Source organism: Xenopus laevis, chromosome 2L (assembly GCF_017654675.1).
Source record: "Xenopus laevis strain J_2021 chromosome 2L, Xenopus_laevis_v10.1, whole genome shotgun sequence".
In the NCBI taxonomy this organism is placed as follows: Eukaryota; Metazoa; Chordata; class Amphibia; order Anura; family Pipidae; genus Xenopus; species Xenopus laevis.
Genome location: NC_054373.1, coordinates 157,601,447 through 157,615,322, shown reverse-complemented (window position 1 = coordinate 157,615,322; position 13,876 = coordinate 157,601,447). Strand labels below are relative to the sequence as shown.

The 13,876-nt window shown below is 39.7% G+C and overlaps 1 protein-coding gene across 1 annotated transcript in view; it reads right to left on the bottom strand.

Annotated features, from left to right (window-relative positions):
• Window positions 1-13,876, bottom strand: part of cab39l.L (calcium binding protein 39 like L homeolog) — a 62,707-nt gene that overhangs the window by 37,571 nt on the left and 11,260 nt on the right.

Here is a 13,876-nt window from a genome sequence, read left to right as displayed (position 1 = left end):
ATAGCCGACTTTTAAGTTTAAGTTCAGCTTTTCACTCTACTGCATATGCGCGAATGAGGTAGACGGAAGAGGATCGCTCCGTGGTGCTCACTGGTATAACCCTGGGCCGGGGCAGTTTTCTGCTGATAGGAGCACCAGCCTGGGGTTACAGGTAAGTTGATAGAATCACTTGGGGGTGCCTAACTTTTGGCACCCCCAAGTGCTCCTAGCCTTTCCTTCTCCTTTAACTAACAAATATACTGTTCTTGGGAGATGGCTTTTTCCAACTGCCTGTGGATTATTTTAATAACATTTTGGATTATTTTAATAAAATAGAGTCTATGGGAGACAACCTTTCCGTAATTCTGAGCTTTCTGGATAACAGGTTTCCAGATAAATTCCATACCTGTAGTTGTATAAAGCCATGGTATAAAAACTCACCCATACCACCTAAGATTTACAAATAAAGGGTTTTTCCTGGTGTCTCCGACTCAAGATCCTTTAGTGAATGATTTCAACTCCCAACATCTACCAATGGCCATGCTAGAAAGTGCATCCTTTGTATGACAGTTACTTTATAAATTATTTGCCTTAGCTGGAAATCCCAGTATGAAACAGATCAGCCTTAATTTCACATGATGCATTTTGTTTAGTTGGAATAACATCATTTGTTACCAAGCAAAACGTCATTATCTGAATGTTTTGATAACAGAATGTGATCAACGCATTGCTGTTTTTATTGCTTTTGGCAGTGGAGCCAAGGTGCAGACGGATTTCTAAAACTCATACAGAACAGTATATGTCATGTAAAACAAATGAAGCCCTTTCACCCCCTATTCCAAGGCATACTCAATACTCTACTATGGTCCATCAATCTAAGGACATCATTCAGCCGCATCTGCTGGGAATAGAGAATTTACACATCTCACACATAGACATTCAGTATGTTACGTGTCAACGTTGTAGTTCTGTGCAATCCCCAGTGGCACTGGTTCCTATAATGTTCACCTTTTGAAAGCACACATTCAGGAGTCTGAACTTTTGTCTGGCTCTTACAATTTAGCTGGTGGTCTATACACAGGGAGGCACATTTATCAAAGGTCAAATTTCGAATTCATGTGAGTTTCTTTTAAACCCCTTTAAATTTTAATATACTCGAAATTCAATTGGGGGGTTATTTGATAAAAAATAAAATATCTAAAACTCAAATTTAACCAACTCGAAAACTCAAATCAAATTTGACTAAACTCGATATAAGTTTTTTCTTGGAAAAAACCTTGAATGTCAGAGAGGCTACTAACATGTCCCTGGACCTCTCCCATTGACTTATACATGAACTCAGCAGGTTTTATGTGGCAAATAATCAAATTCAAAGGTTTTAAAGGCCCAGAGTATGATAAATCTCAAAATTCGAATTCGCCCCTTAATAAATCTGCCACTAAGGCAACCATATCTTATTTCCAATTTCCATGTTATTTAGGGCCGACAGACCCTTTTATACACATCATTTACATCAGTCCCTGACCCAGTGGAGCTTAAAGTCTAAGGTCCCTATCACATAGTAAAGCTAATTAACCTTACTGTATTGTATGGGAGGAAACTGAAACACACAGACATGGCAAGAATCGAACTCCAATTCTGCACGACAGCAGTACTACCCAATGATCTGTGGTGTAGTGATGTGCAGGTTGAGAATTTCTCAACCCGCACCCAACCCTAACCCGCCCGCTTCCTACCCGCACCCGACCCCGCCCGCTGCTCTACTTTATTTATAGACCCGCGCCCGCCCAGCAGTGACGTCACAAAAGGGGCGGGGCGGGCGGAAGTGTATAAATTCGGAATGTGGAAGCCGGCAGTACTAGGTCGCAGGCGGGGAGAGCAGGAGAAGAGCTCGACCCGCACCCTCAGGCGACCCGAGCATTTCGTCCAAGGGTCGTCCCGAACCCGCCCAAAACCACGGGCCTCGGGTCGGCTCGCACATCACTACTGTGGTGCGCTGGCAGGATTATTAAACAGCAGCTTCTAAATGGCATTCATTGTATATATTTTTTAGTGCCCCTCAACATTAATTTCTTTGTGCATGTTTTGGGGCCACAAAGTCACAGTTTAGACTGATCATTTCCAAAATCCTCCATGTAGTAAGCCAGCAATCTCATACCACATGTTTAAATGTCAGGTTACATGTGAGGGCCTAGTTATCAACAGTCTCATTTTCATGGTTTTCGTCGTTTTTTTAAACCACAACTAAACTCACAAACTCAACACAAAGGGGCAGATTTATCAAAGGTCGAGGTGAATTTTCTAATTCAAAAAAAAATTATATTTCGAGCTATTTTTCGTGTATTTCGATTAAGGAATAGTCCAAATTTGATTCGAATTTGAAAAAAAAAAAAAATCGAAAATTAGAATATCAAAGTTGACCATGTACTGTCTGTTTAAAAATTTGACTTCGACCATTCGCCATCTAAAACCTGCCTGAATTGCTGTTTTAGCCTATGGGGGACCTCCTAGAACTTATTTAGAGTCAATTGGTGGACTTTGAAAAATGTAAGTTTTGCACAATTACTTAGTTTCGTACGATTCTAATTTGGCAGAATACAGACCTATTTGGCCGAAAAACGACTTAATTTCTGTTGGTCTTTTTGAATTTGCATTTCGAAGTTTTTCAAATTCGACCCTTGATAAATATGCCCTCAAAACAACTAATGTCGTGAGATGGTTTACAAAATCTGAATAAAAAGAAGTACAGACTGAAAATTACACGGAACTCTGCACTAAAAATCCAAATACCTCGAAAACCTCTAAAAGTCTGAATTGATTGAGAGCAGTCCAACAAGATCAGCACAGCTCCCCTGACTTCTATAGGACCTTGACAACTTTTACCATGTTAAGTTTTGTATTATTGATTTTGGCGTTCTTGCACTTAATAATAATGAGAAAACCACACATTTTTAGAGATATGTGGAAAATTTGAAATCTGATTGTAAGTAAACGACCCCCCTTAATGTACAATGTCATCGAAAGACATCTATGGATCCCTTGGGCAGGATGGAGGTACTCTATAAACATCCTTTGAAGGGCAGAATCCAGTTTATTGAAATCTGGCTGGTTCAATAATGATTTAGACATATTTACAGAATTTCATTCCATGTAATATCTAAAATGCCCTTAATAAGCCCATGGCAGAATAAAGCAGCGCACTGCAAGTCTCCAGACGTGTACGGGAACTATTTAGGAAAGTTTAATTTGCTTTGTGCTGTGAAAAAGGCATTTTTAGTGAACTGCTTAAAGGGATACTGCCATGGGAAAACATGTTTTTTTAAAAACGCATCAGTAAATAATTCAGAATAGCAGAATTCTGAACTGAAATCCATTTTTCAAAAGAGCAAACAGATTTTTTTTATATTCAATTTTGAAATCTGACATGGGGCTAGACATATTGTCAATTTCCCAGCTGCCCCAAGTCATGTGACTTGTGCTCTGATAAACTTCAATCACTCTTTACTGCAAGTTGGAGTGATATAACCCCCTCGCTTTACCTCCCAGCAGCCAAACAAAAGAACAATGGGAAGGTAACCAGATAGCAGCTCCCTCCCTAACACAAGATAACAGCTGCCTGGTAGATCTAGGAACAACACTCAATAGTAAAAGCCAAGTCCCACTGAGACTGATTCAGTAGGAGAAGGAGTAGGAGAAACAACAGCCTGTCAGAAAGAAGTTCCATTCTAAAGTGCAGGCACCATGACTGGTGGCAGCTGGGAAACTCACAATATGTCTAGCACCATCTCAGATTTCAAAATTGAACATAAAAAAATCTGTTTGCTCTTTTGAGAACTGAATTTCAGTGCAGAAGTCTGCTGGAGTGGCACTATTAACTGATGCGTTTTTAAAAAAAACATGTTTTTCCATGACAGTATCCCTTTAAGCACAAGTTTCTTTTCTTTTTTTATATGTTTACTTAAGTTGGAGATTTTATTTTTGGGGTTTAGCACATATTACACTGTAAAGGGTTTTTGGACTGTGCTGACACATAATAATAATAGCCCATAACAGACCTCCTCTGCTGCCATATGGCTTACGATAATGCCACCCATCTACACTAATGAACCAGAAGGGGTCACAAAGTGAACCAAACCCCCACCCCAAGGACCGGAAGGAAGAGGAAGAGCAGAGCAAAGGATAGCTAGGGCTGGGGTGGAAGGAAAGGGAGATGAGCAAAACAAAGACATTTTCCTTGGCTCACAAACAGCTATTCTTCTATTAATGCACATAATAATAGTATACTCATGCAAAATGTGTCAGGCAGTTTAAACATGGCAACAATGCAAACGCCCCCTGTGTATATACAGCTTTTGCTCTGTTACAACCAGATGAGGGTTAGGAAAAACACTTTGGAGTCTGCAGTAGGACCCCTTTTCCTGGGGGACCATGGGGGTATGTTTACTAACATTGGAGATAAATATTTCCGGAGATGTTACCCATGGCAACCAATCAACAATTATATTTAAACAGTCAACTACAAGTTAGAAAACAAAAGCCAACATCTCTGGAGTTATTTATATCCAATTTTAGTAAACATGCCCCCATGTCAAAATGGTGTAAATTCAGAGAAACCGTTAAATCCGGGAAAGAAAAAAAACATAGCTTCCATGAATGGAGCTACAACAAAACAGTGTCAGTTATGGGAAAACAACTCTTTATATTTATAGACCTGCGCCCACCCCGCTGTGATGTCACGAAAGGGGTAGGAGCGAGTCTATAAATTTAGGGAAAGAAAGCCAGCAGTGTGAGGTGGCAGGCGGGGAGACCGAAAGGGAGCACTTCAACAAGAAGATGTTTTGCAGTAGCTGGCCCAAATCCGCCTGACCCCTGTGGGTTTTGACCCAGCCTTCACATTACTAATTATAAAGTCAATGAAACAAATTTTGGGCCAGATTCAATTCAGTGAGAAAAAACTTTGATCTCATGGTTTATCACGTGAAAACATGGGCGAAATTCAGTCCACTAGACTTCATTAGCCTTTTTATGTGACTGGGATAAGGGTTTCTGAATTATATCGCATCTCAAATTGAATCTCGTCCATGAGTTTTCACGCGATAAACCTTTTTCTCACTGAATTGAGTCTGGCCCTTTAATTTTAAAACATATGTTTTAGAAAAAACAGTGGAAAAATAAATGGAAAGCAACCAAGAAAAGTCATTACGGTAACATTTTCTGATGGTGAACACTTCAGCAGAAATTAACCCTTTAAGTGCCAGCAGAATTTCACATTTTGGTTACGCGAAATGCCAGCCGTTTTTGAAACATTTTGTGCTCTCTCACTTTAGGGGCATTTTCTGAGGGGAAACCTATAGTTTACCTAGGAAAACTATACATTGTTTTTTTCGGTAGAAACTGAGCTTTCTAAATCTGCCTGAGTTTTCATGTATTTCCACCTGTGCAAAAAAATGTATAGTGCTAAATACCAAAAAAAAATGAAAACTTACCATTTTTCATCATATATCAATTTATACCGGAAAAATATTTCATTTTACGGATGAAAATCCAACTGATTTGGAAAGCCTTATGTCTCTCGAACGTGCCAATACCAGATATGTATAGTTTTAGGGAGATTTAGGACTTCTGTACCTCAAAAACTCCCGGCAGTATATTACCGAATTTTGAAAGCACTAAGGCAGAAAACGGCATGTTTTTTACCCCAGAAAAACCATACATTTTTGAAAAGTACACATTCTGCCGATTACAAAATGGGTAACTATGTCTCTCTACTCCCAACTACCAAACATAAAAGCTTGTCTGAACATAGCGATTTTTCAAAAAAAAATTCAAAATTCAGAAAAATCATTTCAAAGGTTTTATTTTGCTGCTCCACATATCCCAAACTATATTAGGTACCAAGAAAAAGCACCTGAAATATGATTGCCAGGGGTCCACTGAACAGTTTGATACCCATTATGCATAGGTTTACCAAAGTATCTGGCATTTAGAGACACCAATATGAAGTTAGCACATCCAAATTGATCAGGACTTTACTTCAGCTACTGAGAAATCAACAAACACATTGACTGCATTTTTTGTGGGGTAAAAACACAGAAATATATGTTTACCCCCCAAACCCATATATTTTTGGAAAGTACACATTCTACAGAATCTAAAATGGGTACCCATGCCTTTCTGCTCCAAACTACTGAGTCGCAAGGCTTTCCCAAAATTGTCGGTTTTGGTGAAATATGTGAAAATTGCCTCAAACCTTCAACTTCCCAGCACCATATCACCCATGTATCATTATGTACTAAGAAAAACCACCCTAAATATGATTGCCAGGGTTCCTCTGAACATTTTGGTGGCCATTGTTTATAAGTTTACCAAAGTATCTGGCATTTAGAGGCCCCAAAATGAAGTTAGCGCATACAAACAGTCCCGTGGGTAACTTCAGCTAATGAAAAATCAACACATTGACTGCATTTTTGTGGGGTAAAAACACAGAAATATATGTTTACCCCCCAAAACCCATATATTTTTGTAAAGTACACATTCTACCGAATCTAAAATGGGTACCCATTCCTTTCTGCTCCAAACTACTGAGTCGCAAGGCTTTCCCACAATTGTCGGTTTTGGTGAAATATCTGAAAATTGCCTCAAAGCTTCAACTTCTCAGCACCATATCACCCATGTATCGTTACGCACCAAGAAAAAGCACCCTAAATATGATTGCCAGGGTTCCTCCAAACAGTTTGGTGGCCATTGTTCATAGGTTTACCAAAGTATCTGGCATTTAGAGGCCTCAAAATGAAGTTAGCGCTTACAAATAGTCCTGTGGGTAACTTCATCTAATGAGAAATCAACACATTGACTGCATTTTTGTGGGGTAAAAACACAGAAATATATGTTTACCCCCCAAACCCATATATTTTTGGAAAGTACACATTCTACTGAATCTAAAATGGGTACCCATGCCTTTCTGCTCCAAACTACTGAGTCGCAAGGCTTTCCCACAATTGTCGGTTTTGGTGAAATATCTGAAAATTGCCTCAAAGCTTCAACTTTCCAGCATCGTATTGTCCATGTATCATTACCAGCATAAAGCATCCTAAATATAAACATAGGGGTCTACTAAATAGTTTGATGCCCATTGTGCATAGATATACCAAACTATGTGGCGCACAGAGACTCCCAAATGACAATAGTGTATATACATTTTCACGGCTGACACGCTCTGGCTGCTGCAATACAAGAACCTGGTGTGTGTAATATGCGACATTAGACCCCCCTAACAGTACAGAGACCCCAGAAAACCATATGTTTTCAGAAAGTACACATTCTGACAAATCCAATATGGGTAAATATGTGTTCCTACTGCAAACTGCCAAACTGCAAAGCAATACTGAACATAACGGTTTTTATCAAATTTCTGAAAATCGTCACAAAGCTTGAATTTTACCCCATTATATGCCCCACATTTCATAACTTATCAGCATAAAACATCCTAAATATGAACGCCAGGGGTCTACTGAACACTTTGATGCTCAATATGCATAGATATACCAGACTATGTGGCGCACAGAGGCCACCAAATGACAATAGTGTATATATATTTTCACAGCTGACGCGCTGGCTGCTGCACTATAACCACCTGGTGTGTGTATTATGCAACATTAGACCCCCCTAACAGTACAGAGACCCCAGAAAACCATATATTTTCAGAAAGTACACATTCTGACGAATCCAATATGGGTAAATATGTGTTTCTACTGCAAACTGCCAAACTGCAAAGCAATGCTGAACATAACGGTTTTTATCAAATTTCTGAAAATCTTCACAAAGCTTGAATTTTACCCCATTATATGCCCCACATTTCGTAACGTATAAGCATAAAACATCCTAAATATGAACGCCAGGGGTCTACTGAACACTTTGATGCCCAATATGCATAGATATACCAAACTATGTGGCGCACAGAGACCACCAAATGATAATAGTGTATATACATTTTCACAGCTGACGCGCTGGCTGCTGCAATATAAGCACCTGGTGTGTGTATTATGCGACATAAGACCCCCCCTAACAGTAAAGAGACCCCAGAAAACCAAATATTTTCAGAAAGTACACATTCTGACGAATCCAATATGGGTAAATAAGTGTTTCTACTGCAAACTGCCAAACTGCAAAGCAATGCTGAACATAACGGTTTTTATCAAATTTCTGAAAATCGTCACAAAGCTTGAAATTTAACGTATCAGCATAAAACATCCTAAATATGAACGCCAGGGGTCTACTGAACACTTTGATGCCCAATATGTATAGATATACCAAACTATGTGGCGCACAGAGAACCCCAAATGGATATATAGTAGATAAAATTTACAAGGCAAATCAAAATAAGGCAGTAAAGAGTGAAATGAAAAAAAATCCAATAAAACCACAAAAATCAATGTTTTTTTTCCAGACTAGTGTTATCGGCCATCAGAATCACAGTTTGAATATTTTAGCTGGGCCAAACAGGTTATACGGCTAGAAACAAGTGAACACAACATATGCAGAGCTGAAAATGCAATAAAATGGCTAAAAATTCAATAAAATGGCTAAAAATGCACCAAAATACCCAAAATTGCAATATAATCACCGAAATAACATACAAAAGGTATTGCACAGTACGGTTAGCGAATACGCTATTCGTAATGGCAATAAAAAAAATTTTCAGGCAAAAAAAGAGACGATGCGATAAGAAGATAAGAAAAAAAAAAAAAAGCCACAATGCCATGTATGTGCGTGTGTACAATTGGTAAATTACATGTTATGTGCGCGTGTGTGCGCGTGTGTGCACGTGTGTGTGAGTGCAGCGAGTGTAAGTGACCCCCCCAATCCCCAAAAATGTATGTGTAAGTGTGAATCTAAGTGTGTATTACTGTAATAAGTGTGTGTTGGTGTGTTTGTGTGTGTAATTGTTGCACTAACCTGAAAAAGTCGCTGAAGAGGATTGCACACGATGTGGAAGGGTCCCAGGAAGAGCTCTGCGACGATCTGCCTGTTCCTGTGCTGTGGGGGCGGAGATCGACGGCGCAGTGCAGGCTGCAGCAGCAGGACATGTAAGTAAAGGTGGCCATATATGGATAGATCCGCTCGTTTGGCGATGTCGCCAAACGAGCGGATCTCCCTCCGATATGCCCACCTTGAGGTGGGCAATATCGGGCAGATCCGATCGTGGGCCCTAGGGCCCAACGATCGGATCCTAGCATTCGGCAAACGGGCAGTCGGATCGCGGGACCGCATCAACGAACAGATGCGGCCGCGATCCGACGGGATTTTCTGTCCCATCCGATCGAGATCTGGCCGACTTTCGGCCAGATCTCGATCGGGGAAGCCCGTCGGGGGCCCCCATACACGGGCCAATAAGCTGCCGACACAGTCTGTCGGCAGCTTTTATCGGCCCGTGTATGGCCACCTTAACACGTGCCTGCTGCTGCTTTTAGGCCCCTGGGCGATCGCGCCCCAGGGGCCACTCGATCACCTGCTCTGCTCGTTGCCTAGGGGCAGGGGATCGAAGCGGAACGGAGCGAGCGGCTCTAACAGCCGCTCCTCCGCTCCAGAACCCAGAAGTGCTGCAGAACGTAGAATCTACGTTCTGTGGCATTTCAAGTTACTTTTCCACAGAACGTAGATTCTACGTTCTGTGGCACTTAAAGGGTTAAACTTTATTACATCTATCATAATATTGCCTTTGAAAGCTACTTATAACTTTGCCATAAAGTATTTGCAGATGCTTTTACATTACCTGTCTGATGCCCCATTTTCCTCTATGAGGGGGCTGCCATATTTGTGCAGCAGGAGTCCGTTACCATTAAAAACTCTAACTGGCAGGCTGAAATGGGACAGTCGGGTTGCAAAACAGGTTTAGACTATTATGCCCAACATATAAAAGAAAAATATACAATTAATTTGAATGACATCTACAGTATATGCCAGCCAAGGAAAGGCTTTAGGGTTAGTTGTACACTAACAGAAATTCTCGAAACACAACACTCTTTTTTTCGCCTTTCAGGAACTGCAGGTCTGTGTATAAAGAAAGGGAAGGAAATTCTGCAGCATTTGCTATGAATGCTAGTTATTCAGTTCAACATGTATGAACCGTTATACTATTAATGTGCCTGAAATGATGGCATAATTGTTGTTTCCTTCCAGGAATCATTACTAACATTGAGATATATAACACTTAGGGGAATATTTATCAAAGTTCAAATTTATCTCAATATTTTCTGCTACAAACACTGATAAAATCAGCTCTGGCTTTTTACGCTTATTTATTATAAAATTTTCCCGACAATTTGCTTTGTGGGGAAAAAAATAAGATTTTCACGTTTTTTTGGGATTTTCCACCCAAAAACTCAGATTTCTTATGTTTTTTTGCCCGGGGTATTGCACGAAACCCAGCGCACATCAAAAAATCATTTGGACTTCGCCCATTGACTTATATGCAACCTCAACAGGTCAGAGATGCTGGATTTTCAGATTCTGACTTTTCCATCTTCGGGGTTTAATAAATTCCGAAAATTAGTTTTTTTTTTTAAAAGTCCGATTTTATATAACAAAAAACTTAAATTTTTCGGGATTTTAGTTCTATAACTCTAACAAAAGACATGCGCTTCTTCAATTTCCCTATTAGAGATGCACCAAGTACAGGATTTCGTTTAGGATTTGGCCACATCCTACCACTTTTTGCAGGATTCAGATGAAACCTCAGTGTTTAGCCAAGCACTGCTCAGTCTGGAAGCTGATAATGTGTGGTATCTACTCTAAAGGTGGCCATACACGGGCCGATAAAAGCTGCCGACAGACCAAGTCGGCAGCTTATTGGCCCGTGTATGGGGGCCCCCGACGGGCTTCCCCGATCGAGATCTGGCCGAAAGTCGGCCAGATCTCGATCGGATGGGGTTAAAAATCCCGTCGGATCGCGGCCGCATCTGTTCGTTGATGCGGTCCCGCGATCCGACCGCCCGTTTGGCGAACGCTAGGATCCGATCGTTGGGCCCTAGGGCCCACGATCGGATCAGCCCGATATTGCCCACCTCAAGGTGGGCATATAGGAGGGAGATCCGCTCGTTTGGCGACATCGCCAAACGAGCGGATCTATCCGTGTATGGCCACCTTAATTCTGCACACTCTTCCCTTTTATACTGTATATGTGTATGCTTATTATTAAGGGGCATTTTATCCTGTCAATGAAGAAGAATAACTTTTATTCAGCATTTTTTTCTTTGGTTCATCGGTCAACTTACTTGAAGAGCTTTATTTCAGGGGAAACAAACAAACAAACAAGAGAGCATAGAAAGGTACAATAAACGACTGTAATTTTGGGTCAAGCTGAAGCTTAGGATAGCAGGAGACTTAGTGGTATGCAAGACCAGACATCACTCTGACTCCTGGGTAGGCTACCTGTGGCTATTCATGAGGCATAAGTGATGTTTTTATTAAAAAAGCTCATAAAATAGGTAATGCTGCCAGCAGCTCTTGATATTGTCCCAGGTGACACTCATGTTATTGAAGCGATAGGAGGCCCTGGGACTCAAATTCTGCCTTTTTCATATAGTATTTAAACACCATAAAATTCAACTGTCCAGCTAAAAGCACTGTCTTACTTCTAGCAAAACCAGTGTTTGTGCTCTCTGTGCCCAAGGGTTTAGCATAACATAAAGCGGGTTATTTACTAAAACTTGAATTTTTCTGGTCGGCCATTTTGGGGCAAAAACATGTATTTTTCATGTTTAAAAAAAAAACAAATTTTTTGAGATTTATTATAACCCGATGAAGCAAAAATCCTGAATCTGAAAAACTGCCATCTCAGACCAGTCATGGTCATGTATAAACGGGAGATGCCGCTATCCTAATTTGAAGATATCATGGTTTGTGCTGAGTTTAGCCTGATAATCTGAAAAATTCTGTGTTTTCAGGCAAAAACCGCAACAACCCCAGTGATTCGGGAGAAAAGTCAGAAAATATCGTACAATTCAGGTTTTTGTATTAATAAATAAGGCAAAATTGGGAATGGGAGTTTAGTCAAGCTTTTTTTTTTTTTATTGCAACAATAAGATAAAATTGAGTTTTAGTAAATAACCTCCAAAAAGATGGATACTGCAGCATGGAGTGCCAACAGCAATATACTCAAAGAGATCAAAAACTGCAGGCAATCCCTATTTTTGCTTGACATTTTTTATTTAATGTATTTTTCAAATGAATATCCAGCAAAAGAAAAATGGGCACAAGTTATTCAGCACACAAAAAGTTATCTTTATATATGTATTTATTAATATGAATAAGCTGAATTTTCTGCTAGTATCACACAACATCACCGTTGCCCCAAATTTCCATGTCATTTTAAACAACACATTTCCCAGGCACATCACATCAGCCACATCCTGTATTCCGCAAGATGAGCCATATCTTGCCTATTTTTTTGTTTTATTTTTTCATTTAAATTTGGGCAGTGTGCACTTTGCTGCCCCCTTCCATTTTTCACTAACTCCTACCAATCTTTGTGGTGTGTCTGTATGATAAAAAACCAGAAGGGGACATGTTGGTACAAAATATACTTCCCATATATACTTGGTTGGTTGACCACTTAGGCCACTCAATTCTGAGACAACCCAAATACACCATTAAATAAAAATGAGCTAAAGTGTAGCTGTTCCATTGAATTGGCAGAAAAGCAACTGCCACAGATGTCAATTTGAAAAATTGGTCTTTATTTACACAAATCCAGACTTTTTGGAGAGATATTTTGGCATACCTGTCCAATCACTTGGCATCACTGAATTAAAGGGGCCTGGTCATCCGAAAAAATTATTCCAAATCATATTTTATCACATTTGTCAAGCAAAATAAACTTTAATTACACTGTTTAAATTATTTTAATCTTGTTTCCTTCAGACTGGGAATTCATAATTATAGCAAGGAGGCAGAAGCCATATTGTGGACACTGTTATTAAGACAAGCCTTGTATCATCACAGAATCTTGTTTGTGCACCAGAATGGGGGACCTGATGTCCATCCAATGCACAAGTGCAGTGACATCTAGTAAGTGCTGAATGGAAAGTGAAAGTAGTTGCCTGCCCCTATGCCTAAGGCCTAGAGGAGGGGTAGGAAATATTTGATTGACAGCTGAGACTTTTAAATGAGTTTACAACAGCTATGAATGCTTTAATATAAAAAAGAATTTGGATTTCATGTTCAATTTGAAAAGGACTTTTATTAAACAGCTTTTTATGTCCAGGTGGCAGGTCCACTTTAAAGGATGTGTTATGTGTAAATTCTTGGGACTCTTAACTAGATCTGTTTCTATATTACACAAAGGACTGGGCAGAGGTTGCCAAAGAAAAATATGGCAATTCTGGATAGACATGGAAAGACCATCATTGGCAGATAAAGATAATTTGATGATTATTTAGAGAGCAACGTAATTATTGGCACAGGATAAGATGTGCTAGGTACTGCTAAACACTCAATCCATTCTCCCCCTATCTTTCCTTGAAACTTCTCCACCTTCCCTCCTTTCTTTCATTCTTCATATAAGCCAATAAAAAAAGAAAAATGGACTTGCCCTGACTGAGTATGGGGATGCTCCATGAGCAGAAGAATGTGTCATAAAATTTTTGCATTATAGCACTTATAAAGTAAAATGAGGCCACAGGCAGGAATGCTGTAACTCTACGCTAGACAGAAGATCAATAAAAGACTCATTACTTCTTGGGAAAGTGTAAAAACACATTCCTTTATAATTAGTTTTTTTGTGGCTAATGTTATTAAAAGAAAATGTACACTCTGCTCTTTAATGAAAGTGTGAAACATAACAAAAAGTCTCTGTTTTCTTGCTTTATAGGTAATAATTTGTTAGGCTTATTAAATA